Here is a 12,612-nt window from a genome sequence, read left to right on the forward strand (position 1 = left end):
AAGTAATCTGGTTTTAATGCATTTCTCTAGTAATTTTGAAAGGTGGGTTGTGAGAGAAATTGCATGATAATTGTTTAACTCTCTCTCATCGCCTGATTTATGGATTGGGATTATGATAGCAGTTTTGAATGGATCTTGAAATTATCTTTTCATTAGTGATAGATTAAAAATGTATTTCAGAGGCTGCAGAATATGTGAACTAATTGTCTTACCGTAAAGTGTTTTACTAAAGATGTTGTCATAGCCATTAGCTGAGTTATCTTCTAGTGCAAGTATCTGATTTGTCATTTCTGTTTCTGTTATGGGAAGAAAAAAATGGATTGTGGTTGAGGTATTGCATGAATGTCGTGTGTGTGTGTGTGTGTGTGTGTGTGTGTGTGTGTGTGTGTGTGTGTGTGTGTGTGTGTGTGTGTGTGTGTGTGTGTGTGTGTGTGTGTGTGTGTGTGTGTGTGTGTGTGTGTGTGTGTGTGTGTGTGTGTGTGTGTGTGTGTGTGTGTGTGTGTGTGTGTGTGTGTGTGTGTGTGTGTGTGTGTGTGTGTGTGTGTGTGTGTGTGTGTGTGTGTGTGTGTGTGTGTGTGTGTGTGTGTGTGTGTGTGTGTGTGTGTGTGTGTGTGTGTCACTGAAATAATTCACAAATTTGTCTGCAGTGGTAGTTGATTGGGCTGTTTCTTGTGAATCTGCAAGATTTATGCTGTCTCTAGCTGAATTTCTATTTCCCTTGCATGCAGGTGTGAGTTGTGTGTCCAGAAGATAGTGGGTTCGAACACCGCTCTTGGCAGCCCTGAAGTTGGTTTTCTGTGGTTTCCCATTTTCACACCAAGCAAACGCTGGGGCTGTATCTTAATTAAGGTCATGGCTGCTTCCTTACCACTCCTAGGCCTTTCCTACCCCATCGTCATCATAAGACCTATGTGTGTTGGTGCCATGTAAAGCGAATTGAAAAAAAATCTATTCCCCTTCCTGCATAGGATTTAAGAATTCTTGGAGCTTGACATAATTTTATTAGAATAGTGTACCATACCACATTTGCGTTGTATTGTCATTCATGGTACCTCATTCATATATTAAAACTAGCGCGGGGATGCGAACATAGGAAGCGCGCCAGACCTAGGGGCCACCTACGACGGGGGCGTCTAGACCAGCGAAGGGAGAACGCGAAATTAATCTCCAACTCTGCTAACCAAGTCATCCAAGTGCCAACTGCTAGTGGTTGGATTTATCGAGTGTCTCGAGTTGATTATATCTATTAAGTTATGTCCAATATTCAAATTTAGCCATTACATAGCATACCGTGGGAACCGAAGCCCATTCAACACGAAGAGTTGGCGTGGTTCTGTCAGTGATTCCCCTAGTGACGTGTCATCTCACGTATATGGTTGGAGGGTGAAGGACAAGGGGACACGTAGGCTATTCTTATCCAGAGCTCGATGAGGAAGGTTGTGCATGCGACTTAATACGAGTCAGTAGAACAATACAAGTGTAGAACTGAACCATGACAGTGTACTAGTAATGGCAATTATCCAGTATAGTCTCTGAACTAACTAGGAGAGAAGAGTATTTAATTGAAGTCAAAATTGAAGGTGAATGCTAGAATAGGGCATGCGACTAAACAGCGAAGGGCGCTATAGGACACTAAACAAATAAAGAGCAAAGGGAAAAGTAGATAAAGGCGAAAGTAATGAACATGTTTTAATCTGTTATTTACTGCTGAGCTGTACCAGTACACAATAGCACAGATAACTAGCACGCTATCCAGGCTGATTGCAGCGACAACAAGTCAAAGTGGACCCGGTGCATGGAGGACCGCCGATTCAGTATATGAAATGAGACCTTCCAACTGTAATTTAGAAGGACCAGGTGAACAAGACTACCATGGACTATTGTAAGCTGACGAATCAAGAGGATACATCTCAGGACCAGCAGGATGCTATGGGGCATCAAATCAACCTTTGATATTTAAGATGGAGTCGAGCGACAACACCTGAGTGAGATAAGTCTGAACAGGTACATGCATGGGTCAGAATGGCGAGGTTCATGAATTTCAAATGTAAATAAATCATTAATCTGCCTAGTGCAAACTGTGTGTTAGTTTAGATAGGTTCAGGACCGTTGCATGTGTAATTTTAGTTTTTATAGCTTTGCTTGTGTTTTAGTTTGGTATACAAGGGATATGCGTTAGAGAGGCTTGATTCACTGCAATATTGTATAATGTTATTCTTGTCTTGTCTGGAGTTATAGTAGTTTGAGAGCTAAGATCATCCAGAGGCTAAAGATGAAAGGGCCTTTTAGTAATTGAACTGGGAGAAGATCCTAGAAAGGGCTAGCCAAACTAAATAGTAGGATGTGCCTGATCAATTAATGATATGCATGAGATTTCAGAGATCCAGAGAAGGCTGTGGACAGGGTGTTGCCATCGTTGATTAGTGAGGGTTTTCATGAAATTCCGGCCGGTTAATTCACAGCTGCGTGAGAGGCTTGAACTGGGGTGTAATGAATGTGAAATAGAGAAATATTGAACATATTCCAGATAGTCCAATATTAGAGTATACATCGTGGCCTATTTGATGTGATTTGCGAGTCTGAGGATAATTTCACCAGATCAGTGTGATATTATTTTAAGAGTTATTTGAGAGGCTCTTACTGCCAAGATTGTGGAGTTTCCCCCAGTGAAGACACGGAAAGGTTCACCCAGATATAATTTGTGTAACTGTAACATGTTGATTTATCATACACAAATTTGTATCTTAGTTCCTGTCCTGCTTTTATTTCATTAGAATAGTTATTATTGCAATTTAATTTGACCCACTGAAGAGCCAAAGGCAAATTCTGCTGATGAGCAGCCGGATGAAGAAAGCAGGGAGGCAGTGATGTGCATACATGTTGCGCCAATTACACAGGGCTATTTAAAGGGTTTTTCTCAAGAGAAAGGTGTTATGAAGGTCGAACTCGATACCCATGCTGGACAGGCACAATAGTATTTCTCTTTTGCTACTTTAATGAGCCTGTTTATCCAGTTTTGGCACGTTTTATGTTTCTTAATAGTATTCGTGATCTCGTCATTGTTTGAGGATCTTGTCCTTTGTTTTACAATTATCTGGTGTAATTTGTCCCTTATTCTAATGGTAGTTACGATTCCAGTTATGATCCATGGTGTTATCTTTCTGAATTTTGATTTTACATGTCTTTTTGTTGGTAGAGTGTTCAGAGATATGAAACTATTGGCCGCTTTGTGGTTATCATGTTCAGTCAAGATAGATTCTCAGTTTTCCTTTTCTAAGGCTTTATTTAAAGCTGCAAATTTATTCTGGCATTGTTCGGTGTTTTTTTCTTCCATTTATGGTATATTTCTGGGAGTGTCTGTGTATGAGAAAAATAGGATTCTGATCTCTGATACTGATATGTAGAACATACGAGTCAAAATTGTTATTTCTATGGGATTTAACACGTATGTGATCTATACATGTTCTAGGTTTTGTTTAGTTATTCTGGTTGCAGATTAGCACTTACGGTGTTTATGTATTAATTTATAATTTTTTGATACTGACCAGCTGGGTTTAAAATGTCAATGTCAATATCTCCTATTATTATATAATGTGCAGCTGCAGGTAGCTGCTGAAATGTGTTTCCCAATTCTTGTATGAATTTCTTTGGACTTATGGTGGGTGATGTACATAGCAAGTATCAAGTCCATTTCTTTATTATATTTTAAGTTGAGTTACCATTTGCAGCTTTAAGAGTTTTCACTGTAGATATTGCTATATTTTGCATGAGGGTTAGGCCGTACATGTGTGTATGGAGGGTTGCCCCAGTTAATACAGGATGTGACCTTGAGCTCACGTGTTGCCCCTGTAGCAGCTGCATGTCACTTTTTTTTTTTTTTTTCTGTCTGGTCAGTGTGATTTAGAGAAGTGTCGCATACAGTTATACCATTGTTGCCTCATGGCCTGCCGAATTGCAGATACATGGCAAGGCTACATTGTTGGCCTTTCTGATGCTATTTTCTTATAATCGTGGACTGTACAACAGTGTAAAATGAACGGTCTCAACACTAGTACGTCTTCTGTAGGCAATGTGATAAAATTACATCAGAATGGTGTCCCGCCAGAAACGAAAACTTCGAAAAAACTGCCGCAGAATGGAGTTTGACCCTCCAGGACTCCTGACATCTTTAAGATCGTAAAGGCTGCTGTCATGAAGGAAAATCCACCAACTCATAGACACCTTGCCAGCCACACAAGCATAACTAAAGATACAGTCTACCGCATAATTAAAGAAGTTCTGAACCTGGTAAAGTGGCATAAGACACGTGGACATGCTTTGAAAGCAAGGCATGTTAAAGAACGGTTCACTAATGCCAGAAAATTATACGAAAACTACCAAACAGGGGATAAATGGCAATCGGATGTTACCCTGGGTGAAGCTTTGCTGTATTTGGATGACTCTGTCAAGCAATTTACTGTCACTCAAACATAGTCAAGGAAAACAAAACAAAGTTTGCCAGGGGTTCGTGGTTTTGGCAGGATATTGTGCCCGGGGTAAACTCAGGATCCTCAGAGTGCCGAAAAATTTGATGATCAATGCTACCTACTTCCAGAGGAACTTCATGGACTCCTATTTCGACGAAGATAGAGATGTAGGGCAAGAGTCCGTGCCTGTGGCTATCACATCGAGCAAAACTGGGTCTGTAGAAAAGGAATCGCCTAGGACAAAAGGTATGTCAAAATCATCCAAACTTAACTGGGGCAACCTTCTGTATATCTTTAACTCTTAGAGGGTGAAGCTACTGTGCGACATGGTTAGTAAGAAGAGAGTCAGTGAGCAATAGAGCGTCAGAGATCCTGCATCACCGGCACATGTAGTAATGAAAATAATAAATTAAAAAAAAAAAAAGTAATAATAAACCTCAACATATGACAGTAAATGACACTTACAGGTCTGGCTGAGGGAGGGAATTCTCAAATAGAGTTGAGTTATCTCCCTGCTAGCTTTTACAAGCTGTGAGAGGCTATCGTGTTCAGTCGAGTGTGTGTTGCATGTTTGGAGACCGGCTTTTTGTGATTTATATAGCTACTTGGCGAAATAGTAAGAAGAGAGTCAGTGAGCAATATATTGCTCAATGTTGAACTATACGGACGTAGACGAAAGTGGGTCTTCATTTGAAGAGTCTGAACACGGAAATTTAAGTAGTGAGTCTTCTCAGTGCAAGAGCGACTCAATTGCCCGGAGAACAAAACAGCTGACAAAAGCAATGATGTGAGTAACTTGGACCCAAAACCTTCAAGTACCGTTCTTATATATAACATTAATCAAGGACCAATTTTACATTCATATTTTGACAAGGCGACCGAGCCTACAGAGCACTTTTCACTATTTTTTGATCCTGAAATTTTGACATAATGTACGAGGAAAGAGTAATTCATTGAAATAAAATGGAAACAACAGGCAACACCTCCACCCAGAATATGTAGAATCGGAAACAGGCCATCTCCAACACTATCTGATATAAGAGCTTTGATTGGCATAAAACTTATTTGTGGAATGACTCTTATGCCTTTTTTTTTTGCACTAACATGCGGTTGCAAAAAAATTTGATAATATCCTACAGACCTCTGCAATGGAGTACATCCAATATTCAAGTTAAGTATTTAATATAACATACATTATGTATGTTTATACTTAGTGTCTGATAATTCTGGATGTGTTTTAATTTGCCATATTTTTGTTTGGTGTGCAGACATAAAACGCTTCCACCCGCGTAGAATTAAGCTGTCATGTAGAATTTTGTGAGGGTATGAAGTACTTGTTATATCCTAAAATAGAGAAGGGTATATCCCTAATGAGTAGGGTTTCAGATAGTATTACGATGTCTGGTTTATAGTCCAGTTGATTTAACATAACTAGCAGACTTTCAAAGTTTGTTGTCATGCCATTTATATTCAAGTGCATAATTGCCACTCTTGCAGTACAGTTGATTAATTTGTTCAAGTCTTGGGGGCTGTTTACAATGCCTGTAGTAGATATTATATTGAAAGGTAAGGCCTAACTCATGATCTGGTTTCTTATCCATAGCCTATTGTCTAGTTTTACTATTTGTAATTGGTTGGTGCACACTTAGACACAGAACTTCAATATAAGTACTGTATATTTATGAATCACTTGGCTCAAGTATAGTTACTCTAACTTATGTCCTCAGCCTCCCTGCTTCATAGAAGCTGCTGGTAGATTAGCTGCAGTATGGGGCTGTCCACATTTTTCCTCACGAAGATTTTCCCATTCTTGGTCCAGGCGAATTTGTAGTTCATGGAGTGTTTCATATTTCTGGCTAGCCAATATAGATTTTGGTTCTGTTTTGTTAGATGTTCATTTAAGTATACTGTTGTGTTCCCACTGACTTTAACATCTGCACAGAGAAGTTTCCGATGTTTTCTCTTTTTGTCCATGATCATGTTTTTTGTTTTACACAAATAGAATTTCGCAATTATGAGACGAGTCTTGTTCCTTCGGCTGTTATTCGTAACAGCTGGGAGTGAATTTCCACTCCAACTGCACCTGCAACATGAGTTACTATATCATACACCTTCTTGTCGTTCGAGACTGGTATGCTTCTAAATTTTAATTCGTAGAATATTGCTCAAGATCATTGATTTGCTTCTTCAAATGATTTTGTTCTTTGAGAGCATTATTTTCAGCCTGACTGTTGTTCACATTGCTGGTTAGATGATTTATGGACCTTTTAAGTTCACTGTTTTGGTGTAGTAGTTCATCAAATTTTCTAGACTGAAACTTCACTAAGCTGCAGGCGTCTTTCTGGATTTTCTGCATGCTGTTTACTGCTTCACACAATGTTGTATTGTCTGCTTTGACTTTATTCTGCTGAAAAGTGTTTGAAGGGGATTTTGCAGAAGTAGGGTTAGCTTTACATTATTTACAGTGCTACAAAATTTACCCTGGATTTGCCACCATTGCCTTAAAAACAGCGCTGGAAACTTGCGTACAGTTTAACCTGGCAACGGGCGCGTGGTGAGTTGGAATGGTAGCGGGCGGGTGGTGAGGTTTTCTCTCACCCATAAAATGAATGAAGTGGAAGTTTCAGTGGATGATGTTCCTCTCTTATGGGTACAGTGACAAAACCATAACAAAAGTAAATAAGAGAGGAAAGCTACAGAAGATTTGATTGGCAGTGACTATACTCCCAGCCATGTAAGCTCATACACTAAGGGTACAGCCTTACTCTTTCTCCGCTGTTAATACTGAAGGTAGTGATTTAAATTTTTTCCCACTGTTGAGTTCAATTCAGTGTAACTAACCATAAAGTTTGGGGACTCTACTTGCCGATATGTCGTCTTACAGTTACTGTTATGGTAACCTTGCATGTTGGCACTGTATAGTCATGGTTTTTATTATTATTCATGAGATTTATGTATTTTCACTGCCGTATTATGAAAAATCACTAGCACCGGTCTGAGTGGCTCAGACGGTTGAGGCGCTGGCCTTCTGGCCCCAACCTGGCAGGTTCGATCCTGGCTCAGTCTGGTGGTATTTGAAGGTGCTCAAATACGTCAGCCTCATGTCGGTAGATTTGCTGGCACGTAAAAGACCTCCTGCGAAACAAAATACCGGCACCTTGGTGTCTCCGAATAAAAGAGTAGTTAGTGTTACATTTGCGAAAGCGTATTTTCTTTTTCTGTAGGACTATAAATCTGTTTCAGTAATACCAGGTATCTTGAGAAGGAAAAAAAAATTGTATATCTGTATGCCGGAGGTAAAGGGCACTGTGTCACAAAATGGAAACTTTACAGAAAAGGCGTTTGAAGTTTAAAAAAATGTTTCTAAGGGTGCAGCATTGTTGTTAATGTACATTATTGAAGAAATACTTGTCTGTTTAATTCTTTGGATTATTGACTTTGAAATTACAGTACAATAACGTATTTTGTATGGTTGATTACGTTATAATATTATAAACAATTTTTTTTTAAATGTGTGGACATAGTGCTGTTTACCTCTGACAAGTTAATACCTGGAGTCCTAGTGCCTTAGGCTTCCACACTTAATTGTTAATGGACAACAAATTCTACTAAGTGCAAAATTGAATTATTTCACTGTGATGTCCAAACTACTACAATGATGTAATAATTATTAACAACTGTGGCAACAGTGCTGTTAAAGGGCAATTACATCAGTCAAACATCACAATCTGCATCTTCGTCTCTTCTTGGTAACGGCGAGGGTTGGCAAATGTATATCAAGTTCTATAGAAATGAGTACACACAGAGGATGAAAATGGCAACAATGATACCAAGTTATTGTTGGCAACAAACAGGAGGTAATAAATCATTAGTGACGGATTATAAAGCTTCACGCCAATGTCTTTTATACACTAGTCAAATGTCTCATGTTTCATCTTCATCATCTTGTGGGTAATCATGAGAGTTAGAAGATGTAGGCAAATTCCTATAAAAATTTTGACATACAGAGGGTAAAAATGGCAACAGTGATAACAAGTCATTAGTGACTGGGTAATAAACATTCAGGCATCTGATGTCTTTATTTCTTCAGGATCAAATCATATCAAATTCTTTGGAGTCACCATCAAAAGAGGTTTTGAAAATCGTATTTCCCATAGCCTCTTGACAACATTGAAGGTGAACACATGTAGACATTAAGAACAGTTCTTAGTCAGCATCAAGTTTCCTCAAGACAAAAGGAGCTTCTCCACCAATAAGCAGTGAGTACAATTTACGAACTTCATCGTATGGATCCGTATTGATACAGTTAAAACTAAGAAACAGTGTTAGGTTTTGGTCTACCCATTCAATACACATCACTTTACAAGTGAAAACTATTTAATACAAAAACATATTAAATATATTTTGGGGCATGTTTCTTCTCTATTTGAGACTTCATCAGCCATAAAATCACGTGGTAGGTTACAAAACACATTGTTCAGAAATTGAAAAAAATGGAAGGACCCAATGCCTTTTTAAAGACTATTTGAGATAGGCAAATATATATGCACATTATTTACACAAAAGTTTTCTTACTTCTTGCAAAAACTTTTGTTATCTTCAATGTTAAAATTGAAATAAAACCTGAAATAAGATATGCCAGCCATAATGTCTCGTATGAATACAATTTCCATTGTTGCTGTCTGTAATTTAAAATGGAAGTTCCTTTATGAACTGTTGAGAAAATACTGAAGACAAAATATAAACATTATTTAATAAGGTAGTTTAAAACTTCTTGCAAACAATCTTTCTTCAAAGCTAAATATGAACGACTGTACTTGAAAATGTTGCAAGCCTTGTTAGAATCTGGTAGTATCAGTGTGTTGACTGGGGAGATTAAAATTCTGGCCTCGGAAATAGGATTGGTACTAAATCCATATCAGAACATTTAAAAACTTTAACTCGTATGGAATTTTCTTTCAAAATTGAGCTATTCTGGTAGAAGAAATCTGAAGCCTTATGAGATACCCTGTCATATGGCAAAGATCAGCGTTGCATGACCACCAATATTCATGGCTTAAATCTCATGACCATTCCTTTAAAAAAAAAACAAGGTCATCAAATTAAGTGAAACTCCCTATAGCTGGCTTAGGATAGAGCCTCGCTCTGACTTGTTTCTTGCGTGTTATAGTTGTACAATAGTACAATTTACGAACTTCTTCGTATGAGTTTTGTAATCTACCACGTGTTTTTATGACTGATGAAGTCTCAAATAGAAATCAATCAATCGATCAATCACTACTGATCTGCATTTAGGGCAGTTGTCCAGGTGGCAGATTCCCTATCTGTTGTTTTCCTAGCCTATTCTTAAATGATTACAAAGAAATTGGAAATTTATTGAACATCTCCCTTGGTAAGTTATTCCAATCCTTAATTCCCCTTCCTATGAACGATTATTTGCCCCAATTCATCCTTTTGAATTCCAACTTTATCTTCATATTGTGATCTTTCCTACTTTTAAAGACACCACTCAAACTTATTCGTCTACTGATGCCCTCCCACGCCATCTCTCCACTGACAGCTCGGAACATACCATTTAGTTGAGCAGCTCGTCTCCTTTCTCCCAAGTCTTCCCCGGCCAAACTTTGCAACATTTTTGTAATGCTACTCTTTTGTCGGAAATCGCCCAGAACAAATCGAGCTGCTTTTCTTTGGATTTTTTTCCAGTTCCTGAATCGAGTAATCCTAGTGAGGGTCCCATACGCTGGAACCATACTCTAGTTGGGGTCTCACCAGAGACAAATATGCTCTCTCCTTTACATCCTTACTACAACCTCTAAATATCCTCATAATCATGTGCAGAGATCTGTACCCTTTATTTACAATCCTATTTATCTGATTACCCCAATGAAGATCTTTCCTTATATTAATAGCTAGGTATTTTTTTTTTTTTGCTATTTGCTTTACGTCGCACCGATACAGATAGGTCTTATGGTGACGATGGGATAGGAAAGACCTAGGAATGGGAAGGAAGCGGCCATGGCCTTAATTAATTAATCTCGCAACATTATCGAGGTCATTTTGCAGTTACCTGGTTTGAAAATGGGAAACCACGGAAAACTATCTTCAGGGCTGCCGACAGTGGGTTTCGTACCCACTATCTCCTGGATGCGAGCTCACAGCTGCACGCTCCTGACTGCATGGCCAACTCACCCTGTACCTAGGTATTTACAATGATCCCCAAAGGGAACTTTCACCCCATCAATGCAGTAATTAAAACTGAGAGAACTTTTCCTATTTGTGAAACGCACAACCTGACTTTTATCCCCGTTTATCATCATACCATTGCCTACTGTCCATCTCGCAACATTATCGAGGTCATTTTGCAGTTGCTCACAATCTTGTATCTTATTTATTACTCTGTACAGAATAACATCATCTGCAAAAAGCCTTATATCTGATTCCACTTCTTTACACCTATCATTGATATGTATGAAAATATAAAGGTCCAATAATACTGCCTTGAGGAATTCCCCTCGTTATTATTACAGGGACAGATAAAGCTTCACCTACTCTAATTCTCTGAGTTCTCTTTTCTAGAAACAGAGCCACCCATTCATTCAATCTTTTGTTAAGTCCAATTGCACTCATTTTTGCCAGTAGTATCCCATGATCTACCCTATCAAATGCCTTAGACAGGTCAATCGCGATACAGTCTAATTGACCTCCTGAATCCAGGATATCTGGTATATCTTGCTAGAATCCTACAAGTTGGGCTTCAGTGGAATAACCTTTCCTAAACCCAAACTGCCTTCTATCAAACCAGTTATTAATTTTACAAACATGTCTTTTATAATCAGAAAGAATGCTTTCCCAAAGCTTACATGCAATGCATGTCAAACTGACCGGCCTGTAATTTTCAGCTTTATGTCTATCACCCTTTCCTTTATATAAAGGGGCTACTATAGCAATTCTCCATTCATTTGGTAAAATTCCTTCATGCAAACAATAATCAAACAAGTACTTCAGATATGGTTCTACATCCCAACCCATTGTCTTTAGTACATCCCCCGAAACCTTATCAATTCCAGCTGTTTTTCTAGTTTTCAAATTTTGTATCTTACTGCAAATATCATTGTTGTCGTAAGTTAATTTTAATACTTCTTTAGTATTAGTCACCTCCTCTATCTGGACATTACCCTTATAACCAACAATCTTTAGATACTGCTGACTGAACACTTCTGCCTTTTGAAGATCCTCGCATACACACTCCCCTTGTTCATTAATGATTCCTGGAATGTCCTTCTTGGAACCTGTCTCTGCCTTAAAGTACCTGTACATACTCTTCCATTTTTCACTAAAATTTGTATGGCTGCCAATTATGCTTGCCATCATGTTATCCTTAGCTGCCTTCTTTGCTAGATTCAATTTCGTAGTAAATTCCTTTAATTTCTCCTTACTTCCACAGCCATTTCTAACTCTCTTTCTTTCCAATCTGCACCTCCTTCTTAATCTCTTTTTTTCTTTATTACAATAAGGTGGGTCCTTACCATTCCTTACCACCTTTAAAGGTACAAACCTGTTTTCACATTCCTCAACAATTGCTTTAAACCCATCCCAGAGTCTGTTTACATTTTTCTTTATCGTTATCCACCTGTCATAGTTACTTTTTAGAAACTGCTTCATGCCTGCTTTATCAGCCATATGGTACTGCCAAATAGTCCTACTTTTAAGACCTTGCTTTCTATCGCATTTATTTTAAACTACGACAAAAACAGCTTCATGATCACTAATACCATCTCTTACTTCGGTTTCTCTATAGAGCTCATCTGGTTTTACCAGCACCACATCCAGGATATTTTTCCCTCTAGTTGGTTCCATCACTTTCTGAATCAGCTGTTCTTCCCATATTAACTTATTTGCTATTTGTTGGTCATGCTTCCTGTCGTTCACATTTCCTTCCCAATTGGCACCTGGTAAATTCACTTCTCCCGCTACAATCACATTCCTTTCCATGTCGTTTCCCACGTAGCTGATTATCTTATCAAATAATTCTAAATCCGTGTCAGTGCCACCCTTTCCCAGTCTATACAGATATCAAGTTGCCTATTATCTTTAGAAATGAGCTTTACACCTAAAATTTCACGTTTTGCATCTTTAACTCTTT

General features: G+C 38.4%; 1 protein-coding gene across 3 annotated transcripts in view; it reads left to right on the forward strand.

Moving 5' to 3' along the window:
- Positions 1-12,612, forward strand: part of LOC136864543 (F-box only protein 22) — a 477,522-nt gene that overhangs the window by 435,349 nt on the left and 29,561 nt on the right. The gene's annotated exons all lie outside the window — the stretch shown is intronic.

This window comes from Anabrus simplex, chromosome 2, assembly GCF_040414725.1.
Source record: "Anabrus simplex isolate iqAnaSimp1 chromosome 2, ASM4041472v1, whole genome shotgun sequence".
Classification (NCBI taxonomy): domain Eukaryota; kingdom Metazoa; phylum Arthropoda; class Insecta; order Orthoptera; family Tettigoniidae; genus Anabrus; species Anabrus simplex.